A 21,082-nucleotide genomic window follows, 5' to 3' on the forward strand; every position below is an offset into this window, starting at 1 on the left:
CCTCGTCTCACAGAGGTCACTGACTTCTTTGTATTTGCTACTGAAGGTTTCTTTCTTAGAAATCCGCTGTCCTCATTGTCCTATTTTTCTGATTTGGAAGCAGACAGGATTTCGTTCTGAATTCTTTCCTCCCACACCTGCTGCCTGTGTTGTTTGACAATAGGTACCTCAGGGGAGTAGGCAGCAAATATGCACCCACTTCGCTGACTTGCACTCAACTGGATGCTGTGCACCCAGGGATGCTATAGTATGGGACACAGCAGAGCCCGTTCTAAATGAAGGGAGGAACTTTCTTCAGGGGCACACTGCGCTCGACCTTGTCCTTCAATGAGAGACATGTGGAGCAGACCTTTGCCCAGCTCTCAACCCAACACAGAGCTGCCCAAGCTGACTCCAGAACAAAAAATAAGTCATGAACCACTGAGATTTTTGCAGGGTTCTTCTAGCAAGACCTCTGAGTGCCTCTTCATCAGCAGCCACAGTGGGTAATATTGTGACCAGCACTAAAGTACAACACTGAGCAGGACAGATTCTTTAACAATCCTTAACTTTGTTTGCACCACGATAGTCTGACCTTTTCCTCCTTTTATGTTCCTCCCACAATGTCTTCTACCCAAGACTGCAATCATTTCTTAATCTTCCGCACTGCAAATTCTCCAATAAGAGGTCTAAGTTTGTAAGGCATCTCCTAATAACCGTGCTCCTCAAATCAAACAAGAAAAAGCCATTGATCACACACACCCCCAATCATCTTATTTTGGTTGGGCATTACGTTATTCCAAGTTTTGAAATACAGTCATATGCCACATAACAACATATGCCACATAACTCTGTTCCACAATGCACCACATAGACAACAGTGTGTACCACACAACCTGGGTGTGTAGCAGACAGTGAACATCTAGGTTTCTGTAACCTCACCCTACGATGTTTGCACAAAGACTAAACATCTAACAGTGCAGCTCTCAGAATGCCCCTCAAGTTCAAACTGTACATAGCTGCATTTGATTTATTCTTGAGATTGAGGGTGAAGATAGTATGAGAATTATTAAGGAAAATCTATGAGGATTTGGGTCAAGGTGGGTTTCATTAATACCTACTTATTCAATAAAATTTTGTTGAATTTATTTGATGACAACAAACCACTAAGCAATCACCCATATAGGGACAATGAAAAGGAAAAGAAGCCCCGCCCTAAAGGAGCCTGGGGTCTAGCCTTAGTTGAGAAAGTGCGGGTGGAAGGCTATGAACGTTTTCTTTTAAAAAGTACAATTTCAAATGTAGAATGCGTGACAAAGAGAAGTGCACAACATTTCACAGAAAGGAAAGCAGCGAGATCAGAGTCAGAAGATAACGTGGCACTCTAAGAATCAAAACGAGACCACGGTGAAGGAAATGTCAAGATCGAAGAGCTCTGAAAGCTAAGTGGGCGTTCTCTTTAACCTCTTCGAAAACCCAGAATGGGTTACAGCTAACTACAGCTTTCACTGCAAAGTCACTTTAATGAAAGCGTTTGCCCATCTTATCACATATTTGGTGTTCAGTATTTCTTGGCTAGTGCATTAGTTGGGAGAGGATAACCACCGTAATGAATGGGACCCAAAATACAGTTGCTGAAGTACAATAGAAATGTACTTCTATTTTTGATAACACTATTAGGAGGGTAAACAGGAGTCTGGGTTACTTTTCTCTCATTGCTGAGACAAAATACTCAACGCCCAAAATTAAGGATGGAAAGGTTTATTTAGCACACAGTTTGTGCAGGTTTCAGTCCATACTCGCCTGGCTCCAAGGCAGAGTGGCACATGGCAGAGGGCAGCTACTCATGGTGGCAGAAGACAGCAAAGCAACAAGAACAAAAGGGAGGAGTGGCAGCAAGCAGCCTCTTCCCCTCCCTTACACTGTATGCAAACTACCTGCCCCAGGGCGGGTGTAGCACTCACACCCATAATCCCAGCACTGGATCATGAATCAATCACAAATCCTAGAAGCCCGCCCCATGACTGCATGAGGATTAGCGGGGACATACAGACACAAACCATAACAACAGGTGACCAGAAATAGTATTTGAGAAACCCAAGTGGGCAGGACCCCTGGAATCTCCCATCCATGACCTCTAGTCTCCCTGGACATTGTCTCCATTATAGCCATCTGGAATAGGATGGTGACATGGAGGAGCACATGTGGGAAATGTTAACGGAGCCGGTCTGAAATGGTGTTTGTTCCATCAGCCAGAACTCAGTCACAGACCCTCACCTGTAGGAAGAGGAAGCTGTGAATGTCTAGAAACGTGAACATGGGTTTCAACAAGCAACTCTCAGCCTCTGTCCCAGTGATTTCCCCCATAAATGAATGAATCAGTGGAGGCCAAAACGTCTTCCTTTTACCAGTACTAGTGTCAGACAGAATTCATTCGGAGCAGAAAGGTACGAGCACCAAGGGATAGCCGGCTGCATCTGAGGATGGACAAGAACCTCCAGGGGCATTTGATCTGCTAAGAGCAGCACCCAAGAAAAAGTCAAGTTTTCTCAGCCAGTTAGTGCGCTGATTCATTTGATTAAAGTTGGTACCTTGATCTCCTTAGAGGAATGTTGGAGGAGTTCAATTTCTTTCAAACACTCTTGGCGAAGGCTTTCCAAGCTGAAGAAATAAGGAGTCTTCTTCGAGCTGGTCTGTAGGAGTGTTGGAAGACATAAAATGGAGAGCGGGCAGACAGGGCCCAGAACCCTCATTTTTGTTTAATCCACAGTTCAGAACTTTTTTTTTAATTATTATTTTTGGTACCGGGAATCAAACTCATGACCCCAGGCTTGCCTGGTGAGCGCTTATGCAGCTGAGCTACATCCCCAGCCCCAAGAACTTTAAAGTACTTAGCAATCTCACTGAGGTTTGAGGAAGGGAGAAGTCCATGCAGCCAGGCAAATCCCATTTTGAGAAAATCTAGGTGGATACTGTGAGAGGGTAATTCTTTTAATCTCACAGCCACCACATAAGCTAGATAAGCCCCCTCTCCGAGGAAATCTGGGTGTCAGAATCCTCGCTGGTCGAGTTCAACAATCAAAACAAAAACTCCAGGACCTTGGGGCTAGGTACCCGTCCGTTCTCAAGGTAACAGCAAGCCCAGTAAGCAGACCGGATGCTAGCCGGCCTCCTACAGTTCTGACCCTCCGCGTCCTTGCTGCGGGCAACCTCTCTGTCCACCACCACTATCCCACCAGTGAGCAGAGACTGAATAATGAATTGGAGATTCCAAGTAGTACATCTAGCAACACGCGTTTTACTTCTTAGGAAGTTGTGTCATATTTGTGAATTTCCACGGCTTGGTATCAGCGAGACAGCTGTTGCGTTATACGGTTCTGCTCAATATTCAGCTGCAGCACCGATCTTGATCCACCTCACTAAAAAAAAATGCCCAAAACGCAAAATTATCAATAAAGGTTTAGGTCCCAATACTGCCCGCTGTCGGAGAGAGCTTGAATCTCACAAAACGAACAGGTGCGGTGGCGTCACTTTGCCACGAGATGGCAGCAACGAGCCGCGCAGCCCCCTTGCAGACGAGCCGCATCTCACTCACCTGCCGCTGGCCTCACTCACCGTCTTCAAGGGGTGGGAGAACAAGATTGGGCTCACCTGGAAAGCCAAGGACAAACAGCCCTTCTCGTGTTATAAAAGTATCTGCTGCGTTTAAATATTTCATAACTATTAAGACGACCAAGGGCTGGGGGAGTTAGCTCAGCGGCACAGAGCCTGCTTGGCAAGCGCAAGGTCCTGAGTTCAATTCCTGATACCAACAACAAAAAAAAAGATGCCCAGTATTTTTCATCTTTGTCCCCACTAAGCATTGCTCAGAAGACCGTTGTTTAAGATAAAGTCTGGTCTTTTACTCTCCTTTCTGAAGATGACAGAAAGTCCATTTGCAAAGCCCGATGAGTCTGGCCAGAATCTCTATCGCTTCTGCTATCTAACAGTGCACTGCCCTCCTGACAGGATCAATTTCACAACACCCAGTACCGGTCACCACAGACCACCCAGCGGAAATCAAGTGCTGGGACCCCAGGTCACAGGGGAGGCACCGGGGTCATCACTGCCACCCTGAGAAAGCCCCTGAGGGCTGTGTCCAGCCCCCAGAGCCCATACAACAAATCACCACAGCGACAGTCATTTAAAACAACAAAAATTCACTATTTTTCAGTTCTGGATGCCAGAAATCCAACACCAAGGGGTCCCAGCGTTCCCTCTGGGCAGTAGGGACAGTCCTCCAGCCCTCCCCCGGCCCAGCTGTCATGCTCCCCAGAACATCCTTGGCTTGCTGCCCTATGACTCCAGCCTCTGCCACTGTCTTGATGTGCCTTTCTGCCCCAGGCCCCTGGGTCTTCTTTTCTGCCTTTATCAGGACATTTGCCATAGGATTTGCAGCCTGCCCTAAATCCGGATGATGGCACCTTGCACTCCCTACCTCAAGTGTTTCAACAAAGACTTCTTCCAAACAAGGTCACATTCTGACTTTCCAGGCAGATTTTTATTTTGAGGTGGTGGAACATCATTCCACCCACTACAAATAGGAGAGGGGTTATTTTCGGACATCTCACTGTTCTCGTCGGATTTATTAAATGTAAGTCAACCTGTATAGAAACCAGTAAATGTCAGGTCAAAGCAAACAAGTTCACCTGACTACGAAGGTGGAAATTTCTAGAGATGGATTACTGGTAAAATTTTTAAAAAAGCTTTCCCCTGAGATGTCCCTGCAAGCCCTTTTGTGAAATAATGTCCAGTTTGTGTTATTAATACCAGTTATGACAATATTCTCATTTGTGTGCCAGTTTTATAGTAATGACAAAAGCATTCTAATTGGATTAGTCTTTTGTGTTTTACAGGTTCAAACAATTGGATTTGCAATCTCACTAGCTGTGTGTCGCTGGACAGAATAATAGGTGTAATAATACTATCCCCCCTGCCTGCCTAAGATAAATGTATACAGAAGTGCTTTAAAATGTGATAAACCTTACAAAGCCTTCTTTGTCCACTTCAGGACATGTGTGTAGACACATGCATGTAGACCAGAGCCTGAGCTCACTGTCCTCAAAGTTCAGTTCTCAAAGCTGCCAAAGTTTAGTTTTCAGGTGCCCATCAAACACATAGCACCTTGGGTTCCCCCCAACTGGCTGACTCGGAACCTTCTGTTTAACACAATCCCAAGGTGATTTATATGGACACTAAGGCCAGAACACTCTGCTGTAAATGACCCTTGTTTGATTACATTTATTTGTTAGAGTCAAAATCCTCAGTGTTTCTCTTCGTTAGGTGCTGCTTAGAAGCGCCCCAGGGACGAGCAGGGTTTCCCACGGGAGGAAAGAGAAGGCGCTCAGCACCTCCTTGCTGAGACCCTCAACAAGCCAGAGTAGGAGCCGCAGTGACAGCTCCTGACTTGGACCTCCGAGGAGTTCAACTCTGAAGTCTCTGGAAAGTGAATGGGTCACCGTGGGGAACCATCCAGAATTCTGGAATCTTGACTCAGGCCTTGTCAGGCAGCTGGAAAGAGTGACTTCCGGTGACTGCCAAGGACATGAGTCAAAAAAAAAGAGAAGAAGGAAAAAACAGACAAAGATGATGGAAGAACCCCTCCACCCGCCAGAGGAACTTTTGCTTTTTCTTGCCCTGACTGCTTCCGGGAACAATATGAGAAATTACGTTCACTTCAGCAAGCTAAGCCCCAGGTGCAGAGAGCACTCCTGCTCCGAGGGGCCCAGATGACAGATGCTCTTCAGACACAAAGTGAGGCCATGTGGACTGGGAGGCTCTACCCAGGCCCTGTTGCCAAGGAAACAGCTTCAGACGTGCAGGGTGCTGGCTGGGTTCTTGGTTGGCTGGTGGAGTTGAAAGCGTCCTTTCATGGGAAAGACGGCTTTTCAGCGGCCAAGGCAGAGAGCAAATGATGGGTTACTAGAAGGGTTCCAGCCCATCTTCTCCCACAGAGCTCCTTTGGATAGAAAATCTTAGCGAGAAGAGGAGGAAAGGGGTCTTCTCAGCAGCTCTGAAGAGCCCCCGGCAACCTGCAGCCTGAAAGTACAGGCACCAGGGGGTGCTATTGTCTAAGCGGGACGCAAGTCTGACCTGTCCTCTCTCAGGCAGCCCAGAGAAAGCAGCGCCTCACCAGCCTCAGGCGGAACTGCTGATGGGGAGCAGAGAGACAGGCTTTCTTTCCATCCTCCCCTCCAGGAAGCGACGCCCCTCTAACAGGTGCCACGCCACTGTCTGGCTCTCTGGCATCTCTGAACTTTTCCTGACTGCTTCCAAGTGGCCTGAGTTTGTTCTCTGTTCTTCAGTGGGGTGATAAAGCCTGCATCATCACATTCTGTTGTAACTGGTCTGTCTTCTCTCCTTTTGCCAAAGAAATTCACCCAGACCAAAGATTGTATTTAGCGACCGCAAGTGCCCTGCTCGATGCCCTGCTGCATTTCTCTGAGTCAAAGGCCCTCCCTCTGTGAAAGCAGAGAGAAGACAGACAAAGCAAAGCAATTTTCAGAAAATCTCAGTGAAGCACAAAAACATAATCATTATACTGCTGGCTTTTAAGTTGCTAGCAACTTACACAGTTATTACCTCATTTTCGTGTTTCTTCTACTCTGTAAGGTTGACAGTGTTTCCTGCACTCACGGACAAGAACTTGGACCCGGAAAAGTTAAAGAAGTGACTTAGATGTCACAACGAGTCAGTTGCTGAGCCACTATTTGTAGATAGATCTGATGCAAAGCATGTTCGTAGCCAACTTATCAGGACCCCTTGTGGAGGCGTGTGACCTTGTGTCGAACACTCTCTAGCTTGTGAAAGACACAGACTGTGGTGGTGAAACCAGCCTTGGTGACAAGACAGAAGAAGCTGGATTACAGGTTGGGTGAGAGGCAACCAAAACCCATGTGTGTATGTGTGTGTGTGTGTGTGTGTGTGTGTGTGTGTGTGATAATACCAGCACAATAACACAGACAAGAGACACTGAGGTTACAATCCCAGTCCCAATAAACACTAGCTTTGTAGCCTTTTGTTGCTAATTTTATTCAGATCCCTCACTGCCAAATTGGAGTAAATATTGTTACTTTAGTATAAGAAAGGTTGTGAGAATTCAACTGAACAATATATGCAAATGTGTTCAATGTCATTGCAAACACATAGTCAATGCTTAAACAATTATCACTATCGTCTTTATTACCAATGCCATCATAGTATCGCTAGTGCAGAAAGAGGCCTTTGGTGTCTTTTGCTTGTTTGCTTTCTTTCATTACGGTAGCACGAGGTTTCAAACCCGCGATCTTCCAAATGTTAAGCAAGTGCTCTACCCATGAGCTACATCCCCAGCCTAAAAGTGATTTTTGCCTTAAAAGACTTAAGGAGCTGATCAAATTTAAGCACCACTAGAGCTTTGTTTAAAAGTCACTTTCTAAGTCACAGCTTAAAAAAGGCAATGAGAAAAGCATTATCGGGAGGACAGAGAGGCTCAGTCTGGTCAGCTGTTCTCCTTCCCACACTGACGTAAGTCACTGGACATCTTTCTCACTTATGTGGAAGAAGCAATAATTTGTGGAAATGCTTCACAAACTAGAAGGTACCAAACACAGAAGCTGTTTTTCCCTCTTTATCAAAGAACATTAAAAAGTACATTTCATTCCTTTTCTTTGTTGGATATGGACAGACTTGAGTTCTTTGGGGTTCCCTTACTTTTCTACTGCTTGTCCCCCCAGCTTTGCAGGGTCCCAGGGAGGAGAGACACACGTTCACCCCATGAATCTCCTGGTTAAGTAACAGCTTTTTAAGGACAGAGTCTGTGCCTTGCATTTCTTGGTAGCTTCCCTTGTTCATTATCACTGACACGTCCCCGGGAGGGTGCAGGTGGTTTGCCCCAGTCTCTGATCCCCTGAGTCAAAGTGAAGTCTTCCACCCATGTCTTGATCCTCTATGGCTGGGAGAAGCTAAGCCTGAGCAAGTCATTAAGCCCAAGCAGCATGCTTTGCTGTGACTCCACACCCACCACTGTCGGAGGCCTCAGCTACATTCAGTCAGCAGCCGCGGAGCAGTCAGCCTTAAGAGCTGGTTTGCAGACCAGTTTACCTCATCTTCAGAGGAGCTGCTCTGGGCTGTCCTGTTTAACAAGTGCATCTGGCCAATCCGCAGGTTTCTAGCTACTAGTGTGCTTCTGACCGTCTTAAGACCATGGAGAAGTCGCTATCCACAATCACTTTAATTAGACTTCTCCGTAACATCCTCAGGACTCCATCCAATTCCCCAGTCCAGCGGGAGTCTTCTGGTAGTTCCCTAACAGCCACTGTTCCAGAGATTGCTGATTTTCATCCTATTATGTTTTTGCAATTGGCTCACAAAGGGTCCTCAGGTGATGAGATCTGTGTAAAGAGAGACGCGGCAGCTCAAGTATCCATTTCACTGAGTTAATAAAACCTTTACTTTCTGGTTATGTAGTGATTGAGACTTCAGCCCTGACTGAGATTCCTCCTCCTGCTTTTCCACAGACAATTCGAGAAAGGCAGCCATCATGGACAGCCCCATCGGAGCATGCTCGGCACACCCAGGCTGCCCAGCACTGAATCAAACTGCCTTATCTTGGCTTAGTAAAAGAAGCCCATAAACTGAGACAGAAATGCAGTTAATGCATTATATTTAGCATTGCATATGCTTGGGTCAAAATCAGCTTCGCAAAACAGCAGTGCCAAAAATCTAGCTTAACTCCCTAAATGTGACTAAATCTTCAAGTGATAAAGCTGGAAGGAGCTATTCATTTTATAGCGGAATGAACTAGGATTAGAAAGGTCTGATGACATTTGAGCTCTTGGTTGGTGCCAGAGGCAGAACTAGAACCCAGGGATGAAGCCCAGAACAATCCCCACCGGTATTTTCCAGTGTCTTGTGTCAGTTGTGTGCTTGGGATAAATAAATGGTGCAAACTCTTCACGTTTGTTATCTCATTTTATTCACACATCTCTTGCATTCATTCCTGTATTAAGTGCAATGGAGCATCCTGAGCTGATTTACTGTCCTCTTTGTCTCTGGAGTTCACTCCTCACCTGGAAAGATCTCAATTTGGGTCCATTCTGGAGATGTCAAAACAAATGTCAGAACTCACATCTCCACGTGCTTTGCTCTCTTGCTTTTTCTTGACACAAGCTCAGGGCTTCTGAGTGACTTGAGCAGACTCCGAAAGAATTATTCATGACAGAGACACGAAGGAAAGAAGACCAAAAAGAGCACACGAGAGGGCTGTGTTTGGAACGAGACTGTTTCTTGTTCCCGGCTTTGCTGACGTTAAGAAGGATTAAGACAGATGAGGGAAGGATGACTAAGGCAGCCTGCTCACCTCCGAGGGTGTAGCTCCTACAGAGCTGTGCACTGCGAGAAGACCCGGAGAGGGGGCAGCTGGGGCAAAGGGACCCCTGGGGAGCCGCTGGTGTGTGCTGGGGCTGGATTCCTACCACGTCCTGCCAAGCCTGGGCAAGCCAGTCCCCCTCTCCGCATTCCCTGCCCCCAGAACACAGGAGAGTCGAGCCCTATGAGTGGTATTAAGCATCACTATTGTCATGGTTATCTACAGAAGGAAAAAGCCTTTCTTCAGTGGAAATCAAAAGCTCAACCTGTCACAGTGATTTGTAGATGGATGATGGTGGTGAGTGGGTGAAGATGCTTATGCAGTGGGGCCACCCCCTGGCCAGGTTCCCGGGGCAGCCTCTGCATGCTCTGGTGGACACCTCTGAAAGCAGAGGGTGGGGCTCTAAGGCACCCTGACTGCTTACCTTATTTTCCCTTCCGTGTCAATTCATGAGCTGTGCCACGTGTTCCCTGACACATCGCCCGGAGGGTGCAGGGAAGCCAGGCGGTTTGCCCCATTCTCTCATCCCCTGAGCCAGAGGCAACTCTTCCATCCAGAGAGCACTGCAAAGAGGACCCCCAGGCCAACCCTGCAATGAAATGCTTTAAAATTCATGGCCGACAGCAGGACTTCAGAAGGATGTGTACACAGACCTACATATACCACACAATTTCCAAATGACCATTTGATAAAAAGCATCTTTCTCTGAACGAGACTAGGAGCTTCATAAATTGGTGAACGGGTCTTTTTAGGGATCAGAATGATGTCAAAGTGAGTCCTTTCTTGGTTTCATCATTTGCCACCTAAAGTATCTGGGCCTTTTCCATTTGGACAAGAACATGGTGACGTGCTTGTCACTGGCCTCTTCACCCCCAATCCTTTTCATTTTTAGCTTCATTTCCTGTGACCAGCATTGAAAAGGTTGCATTCTGTACTGTGATTTAGCACAATGAGGGTTTTTCTAGGTAGCGCTAGGTGGAGTGGCAAAGGTAACCTTTCCCTCCCACGCCCACTGATTTCGCTGGATCAGTCTTTCAAATCATTTGAGATTAAGAAACAAGGAGGTCAACTCTGTGGCAACTGAAAGGTCATCTGGGAAAGAGAGAGGTGGCAGGAAGGGACAGGGAAGTAAAAAGAATGACTGCAAAGTGGATATGCGCCAGTTCCTCCAGATAAATATAATTATTATGTGTTTGAAACATATGCTAATAAAAAAGAACACCTGCTTTCAAAGAACCAAATAAACAAATAAACAGGCCACGTGATGCTCCTAATCTGTGCACACAAATTGGAATGTTTTTTCTATAAAGGCCCGTCGGCTTCGTCATAAGTGATGTGCACCTAACACCTAAAATGGGACTTCTTAGAGATTCCTAAGAGACTTTATGAAGCATCACTTTGTAACATATTTGCATTTTGCCCTGAAATGTCACAGGTAACATTGCCTTTAAATGATTTCAAATACAAGAAGACCTAAGTGTGAATTCCCTGCTTTTTAAATTATTGATTGATTGATTGTCTTTTTGAGACAGGGTCTCACTATGCACGTCAGGCTGGCCTTGAGCTCACTTTGTAGCCCAGGCTGGTCTCGAACTCGCAACTATCCTCCTGCCTCAGCCTCCTGAGTGCTGGGATTACAGGCGTGAGCCACCACGCCTAGCTTTCTCTGTTGTTTTAGAAAGTTGGCTGAGACCCGGAGCTGGTATGGAAGGGTATTAAGTATCCGTGAATTCTAACAGAGATACAGAGCAACTTGCCAACACTTGTTAAGAGATAATCCAAAGCCCGGTTTGGTCTTGCTTAAATCTACACTCTTCCTCTAGTTTATTTACAAAACAAGAGACTGATTGATGGTGGGAAGATTTGGAGGGAAGAGTTTCCCTGAGGGGCCTGGCTATGTGCAAAAGTCATCTTTTTGGGACCAGTGTTCTCCCGCTAACTAGGTAAAGAGTTTCCAGAGAGCCAATCATGGGGTGAGCAGGCATCGGAGGGAGGAAATTGACTGCCCATTCCCCAAGGAGCTTTGCAAGCTGCAGAAATCTGACAGCTCCATGGCCTCCACATTCTTTCAGATACTGTCACAGTCAGCTGAAATATGGAGACAAAACATCTAATACTTCTCACTTGTGACATCCGGGAATGAAGGCACAGGTTCACTGCCGATCCTTTCAAGGTAGGGACAGCTGTGTGAGAGGGCTCATACCTGTATGGAGTCTCCCTCCAGCTGGGAAATGCATAAACAGTACCTGGTCCTGATTGTGTCATGAAGAGTCTGCTGTAAAGGGCTTGCTGCCAGGGTGTCATGAGGAGTCTGCTGTAAAGGGCTTCCTGCCAGGGAGAGGCACTGCTTGCTGAAAGACTAGAGCTATCCAGCTAGAGCGGAGGCAGGTGAGGTTGAAGGGGTCCGAACGACCAACAAGAGACTGTTACTTCACTGTGAATTAGAGCCAAGAGAGCCACAGAGGGGAAGGATTTAGAAAATTTGTGAACCTCTGAAAGGAAGGGCAGCAGGTCTTAGCACTCCGATACCTCCATGTTGGACTCCATGTTGATGTTTGACCACTGCAGCTTTTGTGTTCTCTGCTCCCCCTTCCTCTCTTTCTTCCACCAGGAAGCCAATACGGAAGCCTGGGGGCTCCCTTCTGTGACTGTCAAGGTTTTGCTGGGGGTCTGCTCAATATTAGGTAATAGTACACAGTCTGGTTTTTAGGGTTTTATGGTTGCCCAATTAAGGGAGAGCTCAACCCCTTCTTTGTTTTATTATTTTTTTTAAATTTTAAAGATAATAGTAAAAAAAAAAAAAAAGAACGATAGCAAAATACAAACAAAACAAAGCAAGGACATTAAAAATGATATGGAGTTTCAAACCAAATGATACAGATTATCAGTGGTTGTTATATTACATGTTCTTATCTTCAGTGAAGTTGCTCAGCTTACCAGATGTAAGAATGGAAGACTGATCAAACCATTAAAGGGAATAAGAAAATAACAATTTAAAAGAACATTAGAGACAATGCATAGTGTCATTAGACAGGATTGTAGGAAGTCACCAGTGGCTGTTACACTGCAAATTGTTGTCTTCACATAAATTGCTCAGATTACCAGGTACAAGCATGCAAAATTGGACTATATATATATATATATAAACCTTTTCATCATTAACTGTTCCCCTCAATAAACCACCAGACATCAGCAGTACAGTTATGCCAGCTATCTATCTATCTAAAATGTCTTAGTACTTTCTTTTTCTTTTTTCCATCATCCCAGTTGTTCCTTCCTTTGAGCAATTTCTTTCCCTTTCATATTGTCTGTTGTACATTTTGGGTTTTATTTACTCAATCCCTTCTTTTAATGCCAATGTGTTTGTGTTCAGAATGATGGTGACATATATGCATGCAGAAAGTGTGGAAAAACTGACTGCTTTTACAATAGATAGGACTTTCTCAGGAGAAGGTGGCAGCAGCTGAGTCCTTCTGGAATTACTTGACCCAACTGAGGAACCAATGGTTTGGGATTTTATTAGAGGTAGAAGACAGAGCTTGGATGAGTTTGATGGAGCATACAGAAGTCCCTCCCTACTTGGATACCACTTCAAGGAAAATATGCTTCCTGGGCCTGTAGCGCCTCCTGGCTGACCATGACCTCAGGTCATACCTAGCAAAGAGACAAAGTTGCTGCAGATGGCAATTCCCTCCAGCAAATCGTGCTGTGCCAGAATTCAGAGGTCAGCGGTGGAATGGCATTCTTCCCAGTGTCAGCTCTTCTGCCCGCCGCCCCCCCCCCAGGGAATTCCCGATGTGCATCATAAATTATAGCTCTTTACAGATGAGTTCTAGGAATACTTTATTCCCTATTTGATTAAGTGTTCATCCCTGCTAATAAATACTAGAGCCCTGTCTGACCCAGAGGAGAGTTAACTCAATGAGCCATCTAGTAACACAAATGTCAAAGATACAGCCTGGGTTTCTCAACTGTCACTTGGGAAACATCTTGTTTTCCACTCCAGAACTTTGGAATCAGAAATTAGTCAGCTCCTTCTAGGTTTTGAGTAGAACACCATGAAATCTAACAAATAAAGCTGCCTCTTCTTTCTAGATTTTGTTTTCAAGACAATAATAAAGCCTTAACTTCTCAATCCTCAGGAGAGCTTCCCTCTAGAATTTACCACTTCTCAACTACCGTGTGCCCACTGTGACTGGGTATAAGCAGGATATCTGCTGGATTAGTTTACAAGAACCTATGGTGCACACCTCGTCTCTTGAGTCCTCATAGAATATTTTATAATAAAACAGGTTATTGTAAGCTGATAACAACTTTCATCACAAAACCTCTGCATTTTACTCTCTCCTCCCTTGTTTTTGATGTCCCATTTTGAATTTCTGTGTTGCACATTGTTTAACAAGTCATGGTGGTTATTGTTACAACGCTAGAGGTACAAAGGACTGACACATCACCATTACAGTATTCTGCACTTGACTTTCCTTTTGCCAATTTTACCACTGAACTGTGTGTTTCATGTGTTTTCATGTTGTTAATTAGTATCCTTTAATTTTAACTTGAGGGACTCTCTCTCACATTTCTTACAAAACAGAACAATGAACTCCTTGGGCTTTTATTTTGCTGGGAATGTCTTTCACATCCTTCATTTCTGAAGGACACCAATGACAGATAACAGCATTCTTGGTGGGTAGGTTCTTCTTTCTTTGAATATACCATGCCCGCTCTTGGCTTGCAAAGCTTCTGCTTAGAAGTCTGTCCCAATAGCCTTATGCACTTTCCTGTAAGTGTGGAGAGTCTTCTCTTTCTTGCTGCTTTCAAGATTCTTCCTCTGTCTTTCACACTTGACTATTTGATTATAATGTGACTTGGAGTGATCTTCTTTGGCTTGGTCTTGCTTGGGATCCTTCAGACTTCATGAGTCTGGGTGTTTATATTACTCTCAACTCTTATGGGTAGATGGAAATCAGCCATAATGCATTTACATAACAGAAATGGAAAAGTGCCACAAATCAGGTTTTCTTTAATAAACCACAAATTTCATCATTGAAATTTACCAGCATACTACTTGTTAAGGTAGTATAGGAAGAAAGGGAAATAAACAAATCCAAGATTTTACCCAAGCTGGAAAACTGAATAATTTTGAAGTTCAATGACAATGCTTATCTATCTTTTCTTATCTCTCCATATGTGAGAAGAAAATTATGCATTGTGATGTATTCTCATAATTCCAGACTAGATCTATTATGTGAGACAGTAGGGCATCTGATTTATGAGCTTGGGCTGTAGGTCAAAATTCTGTGTCTGCCACTTTGTAATTCTTTGACCATGGAAAATTTCATTCAGCATGAAATTCTCAGTTTCCTTACTAGAAAATATAGATAATAAGCATCCTTACCTTATGGAGTTATAATAAGTTTATACCTGGCATTCAATGCATACCTGCTGGATAGTAAGCAAATGTCAGATGTGTGCTTATAAGAGCATGTTGTCAGTGCCCAAAGGTTTAATAATATAAGGTTAGTTTCATTAACCTAAAGCTACCCTTGGTATTAGTTTATTCAGTTTCTTTAATGGTTCTATATACATATCACTCTCTAAAAATGATATACATTAGGACCTGCTTTCCAGTTCCAATCAGAGACATGCCACTCAACTGTCAGGAGGAGGGGCTAGATAAACAGTGGAAGACAGGAGTGGATGTGCTCTCCTGTGACGGTTTGCACACTCTGGGTGTTCTATAGCATAGTTGCAAATGATGTCCATCAGCAATCCCTCGTGTGCTTCCTGCTTTATTTATTATATTGATCACAGGACTGTTAAGCATGTCCCTTGTTATATTCATTTCTATATTTTAATGTTTAAATTCCTCTCAGTAATCTACTACTTTAACCTTTATAATGTTCGCTTATCTTAGACAATTAAAAATGAATATGAAAATTGGCTAACATACAACTCAGTTTAAAACTGCATCATTTTTAATTTAAGTGTCTATATATTTCTTTGAGTGCTTATTTTAACTGGTATTGGAGGTAGATTTATACTTCTGTGTAAAACTTATTGGAGAGATTAATGATAGTAATAACAGTTACTGGAAATAGAGACAATAACAACTATTGCTTTGGCCCAAAAGAAGGAAAAACGCAAGTAAGTTGAAAATTTAAGGCACTTAAAGTCAACCGTCAGAAGAAGCAGTGATTTCATATACCAGTGAGTATATAGCAACTTATAAATCATATTTAGGACAGTGAGAACTCTCATAAGGAAAAGTAACTAGGATTAATGGAAGTCTGTATGAAATTCTTCCTGGTTAATTCCCCCACTACTACCTCCACTTCCTGCTTCCTGTCTATTTTTTGGGAATTAGTACAAATTCAACTGTAAACAAAGGAATTGCTTGAGCACTTAAAAAGCCATTTTGCAAGAAGATTTCAATTAATAAATTGAGAACATTCTTTCACTATGCTCCCTTTCTCTATTTTGGGGTTGTTGTTGTTTTTTTTTTTTTTTTTTCTGGTACTGACAGTGGAATCCAGGGCCTTATCCATGCTACACACACAACACTGGTCCTCCACCACTGAGCCCTATCCCCAGCTGTCCTCCCTCCTTCTTATCAGGCCTGTGCAAACTGTGGGTCAAAGAATAATGAGTTTTGAACATGTCCTCAGTTTCTTCTTGGGGTGTGTACTTCAAAACTATGAAGCATAATGTCTGATTCCCACAGTTCACAGTAGATGCACACAGAGAATAAAGAATCACACACCGCAGCACATCAACAAGAGTGCAGTGTATATACTTGCATGCTCAAGTATACATGACTCACCAGTGAGAGAAATGACTCAGACAGGCAGGAAAACATGAAGACTGCAGAGCATCAGGGTGAAGAAGGACTGAACTGGACCTTGTGAAGAGATGATTTTGATACACTAGAAAACAGAAGAATTGAGAGTTGGAACGGAGGCAAAGGTTCCTGTCACTAGGATGGCCAGTAGGACAAATCATTTGACCTAAAGCTAGTGCTTAGAATGGATATATTCTGCAGAATAACCCCAAGTCGGTATGGGATTAGTGCTGCATTTACTCAATAGCTAGCTGATCTATTTTATCTTATATTGAAATCCCTATGTATTTATTGATTTTCTTGTGACTTTAGGACACCTAATATACAACTGTGTTGCATTTAAATAATGTCTTTTTTTTTTAACTTTTGCCAGTTGAAGCTTTCAACAGACAAAAGGTGAGTTAGAAATGTGCTCTAGAAAATTAACTATCTCAGAATGTACCCACATTTACCTGTTCAAGAGCCAGGAGGTGGGAGAATAGTCAGCAATTTTCACCTTTTGCATAACAGCATTGTGGGAAACATTTTGATTGCTGCATTTAGGTGTCTTTGCTTTTAATAAACATAAGAATGGAGAAAATAACTTCAAGTCATGTAACCACTAGCCCCCACTGAAATCCCCATAGAAGTGAGAGTGTCCTGCCACAATCAAACTCACAGATGGTAGGTATTAAGGCATGACCACTAAGAGCACCTTCATACGGAGCTCTTAAAAGTGCTGTTTCTAGCTTTCACTCTAAAATCAGGAACAAGGAAAATGTAGTCCACTCTCACCACTCCTATTAAATATAGCTCTAGAAACATTAACCAGAGCAATTAGACAAGAGAAATAAAAGGAATAAGGATAGGAAAGGAAGAAGTTAATTTATTGTTATTTGCTGGTGACATGGAACACTATATAGAAGACCCCAAAAACTCCATCAAAAGACTTGTAGATTTAATAACCAAATTCAGTAGTGTAATTGGATACAAAGTCAACACTAAAAACTCAAGAGCATTCCTATATATAAACAACAAACTAACAGAAAGAGAAATTAAGGAAACTACAACCTTTACAACAGAATCCAAAGAAATGAAATACTTAGGAATCAGTCTAACAAAGGAAGTCAAAGATTTGTACATTGAAAATTACAGTACTCTGAAAAAAGAGATCTAAGAGGATATCAGAAAATGGAAAGATATCCCTTGCTCAAGGGCAGATAGAACCATCATAGTGAAAAATGACCCTATTCCCAAAACTGTTATACAGATGTAATGCAATCCAAATCAAAATGTCACTAGCATACCTCACATAACTGGAGAAAACATTCCTAAGATTCATTTGGAGCTAGAAGAGACCAAAAATAGCAAAAGCCATTCTGGGCAATAAAGGCAAGTCAGGGGAGCATCATAATTCTTGACTGGAAATTATACTACAAAGCTATTGTTATAAAAACAGCATGGTACCAGCAAAAAAAAAAACAGACCTGAGGATCAGTGTAATAGATTAGAAGATGCAGATGCAACTAGAAATACACTCAGCCACCTTATCTTTGACAAAGGAGCCAAACACATTCACTGAAAGAAAGATAGCCTCTTTAATAAATGGTGCTGGAAAAACTGGCTCTCCACATGCCAAAGAATAAAATTAAACCTATGTCTATCACCATGCACTAAACTAAAGTCAAAATGAATTAAGGATCTAAATATTAAAACAGAAACTCTAAATCTACTAGAAGAGAAAGTAGGTGGAAATATTGAAGATGTAGGGGTGGGCAGACTTCCAGAACAAAACCCAGGCTGTATGGGAAATGCAACAAAGAATCAATAAATGGGATCGCACTTTATTAAAAAGCTTTTATGCAGCAAAAGAAATCAACAGGGGCCAGGGAAGTAGTTCAGTGGCACAGGGCCTGCCTGGCAAGCAGAAGGTTCTGAGTTTGATTCCTGGTACCAAAAATAAATAAATAAACCAATCACGAAAGACAAACCACACAATGGGAAAAAATAATTTCCAGTTGCCCCTCAGATAAAGGATGTTTATCCAAAATACATAAAAATTTGAAAAAAAATCAGGCCCCCTAAATGCAAAGACCCAATCTAAAAATGGGCATCTGAGATGAATATATACTTTGCCAATGAAGAAATACAAATGGCAAATAAGTATATGAAAAAGTGTTCAACACTACTGGCCATTTGAGAAATGCTAATTAAAACAACATTGAGATTCCAACTCACTCCAGAAAGAATGGCCATCATCAAAAATTCAAACAATAACAAATTCTGGAGGGCCTGTAGGGAAAAAGGAACCCTCCTCCACTGTTGGTGGAAATGTAGTCTGGTGCAATCACTGTAGAAATTGGTGGGGAGATTCCTCAAAAAACTAGGATTAGAGGTCCCATTTGACCCAGCTATTCCCATTCTTGGTATCTTCCCAGAATAAATAAAAACATCATACCACAGTGATACATGTGTACCTATGTTTACAGCAGTACAATTTATAATACTTAAATCTTGGAAGCAACCCAAATGCCCATCAACTGAGGAATGGATAAAAAAAAGATGTAGTAGTTTATATAATGGAGTACTACTAAGCCATAAAGAAGTATAAATTTGAGACTATAAAAGTGAAAAGTAGTAAGTGGATGCAACTTGAAACCATCCTCATAAGTGAAGTAAATCAGACCCACCTGTGTAAATATCATATTGTCTCACTAGTGTGAGAAGTTGAACAAGTAAATAAGATCCAAAATGTACAATAGATATTTTGAATTGTGAAGAAACTGTTTAAAAGAAAAGAAAATCTAATGGATGAAAGGGAAAATGAAGGAAGAGAAAATGGAAAAAAAATATATATATACACACACCAGATAGTTAAGACCATTACACAGCTAGTTTCTCTTGGTTCACTGAAAAAAAGACTTATGCTAATATTGTCTGGACATTATTTCTTGCCTATATCTTGTACTCCGAGCAACTATTCTGAAGATTACAATGCACTATGTATTAATTATTGTTACTCTCCTATTAGCCAGATTTGAAGCTCTGTTTTATTTTATTTCTATTTTTCTTCTTCTTTCTAAATAATGAAAAAGGAAACTGTGATCAGAAAAAGGAAGGGAAGGAAGGGTAATGGAAATATATATGTATGATAGTAAGACAGTAATACAGTTGCTTTCTCTTAGTTAATTGAAAAGAAAGATCAGTGACAACATTTCATGCCTATTTTGTACTCTGAATAAATACCATGCAGACAACAATTCACAATGTACTAATCATTGTTACTGACCTACTAGCCTGTTTTGAAGCTGTTTTATTGTTTTTACTTTTTTTCTCTTTAAAATAAAAAAAAATCACGGTTCCTTTCCATCACTGTACCCAGCAACAATTTTCACGAGGTAAGAGTGCCTGGCAGGTTTCATTTGCAGCACCCCAGGAACACTCACATAGTGGCTGTAGTGAACCTCATAAAGCTGAGAATGTTGGTTCTAGCAAAACTACTATGGATGGTTCACACAGAGCTATAACAGAAAGTGGAATTATATAAATAAAAACACACTCTCACAAGCAAGTTCCTAAAGTAGGTTTAATACCACACTCTTTGGAAACACTTTATTTTACTTCATTATCACTGTTCACTTAACAGATGGCAATTAAAGAAATAAGTAGAAATGTAAGGGCATATTAAATTGGAAACATGCTTAGTTTTAAAGCTGTCCAAAATTTTAGTGGTAGCCAAATTTATATTTTAATTAACCTCTGTTCAACATATTTTGTTCCTTGGCTTCTTAGTCACATACTCACTTTCATATGCTCCGAGACTGACTCAATTCAAGTATTCAGTGTCACAGGACTCATAAAAAATAAAGGCCTGGAACCCAAACACCTTTAATTTTTAAATCATTTGTGGGACATTGGGACTTTACCTTTAGCCTTTTTAGCCATCACTACAAATAAGGCCCTGGAACAGTGACAATCTTTTGCTGTCTAGAAATGAGATCCCAACCCTCAGCTCATTCTTATTCAGCCATTGCTGGAATGTCTTTCTTGTATCTCTAAGCTGCCACCCCAGTCCCCCCATACCCTACATACTCACACCACAGACTCTTAAATTCTTACTGTCTCCATGCAGACATGGACGGAAGCTTTTTCCATCTGTGTTGTTAACCCTGTAGCTCCAAATAAGAGAGACACCACTTTGGGTTATAAATAACACAATATTGTGAATCTTTCTTTTTTTTTTAAATTTCCGTTTATTGGGTCATAACCTACTCTTCTGTCAGGCGATATCTCATCCTGGAAGCTGCCCTCTTAAAAGCCATCATGATCCCTGGCTTATTCATGTTCTTGCTGCTGAGATATGACACCTGACATTGCCGGTTTAAAGGAAGAAATGTTTCTATTGGCTCTTAGTTTGTAGAAGTTTTGGTCCACAGTCAGCTGGCTCCAATGAAGGATGGAATGTCAGACAGGCAGAGCCCAGGAGATTTGCCTGTGCGGTGGCAGCAGGAAGTGGAGATCAGGGAGGAAAGAGGGAGATAGACCCTCCCAGGCCATGCCCCCAGAGACTTATTGCCTCCCACCAGGCTTCACCTCCCAACATAACACTTAGCTCTACACTCATCAGTGGATGAGTCCACTTAGAAGAATCACACCTCCATCATCCACTCACCTTTTAGAAGCCCCAGCTATCAGCACATGAAGTTTTGGGGTGACACCTAGAGACCTTAATGTTTCCCAATCTTTTTAAAGCTCCCCTATTGTTAGCAAACACCAGAGTCCTGTTCCACAATGATTAAGAGTGAAACCTCAGACAAAAGAGGTAGAGTACAAGCAAATTTATTGAAAAGATATGAAAGCAAGAAAGTAAAGATATAAAGGCAAGGAATTAAAAGATA

This window comes from Chinchilla lanigera, unplaced genomic scaffold, assembly GCF_000276665.1.
Source record: "Chinchilla lanigera isolate Chin_1 unplaced genomic scaffold, ChiLan1.0 scaffold00087, whole genome shotgun sequence".
Classification (NCBI taxonomy): domain Eukaryota; kingdom Metazoa; phylum Chordata; class Mammalia; order Rodentia; family Chinchillidae; genus Chinchilla; species Chinchilla lanigera.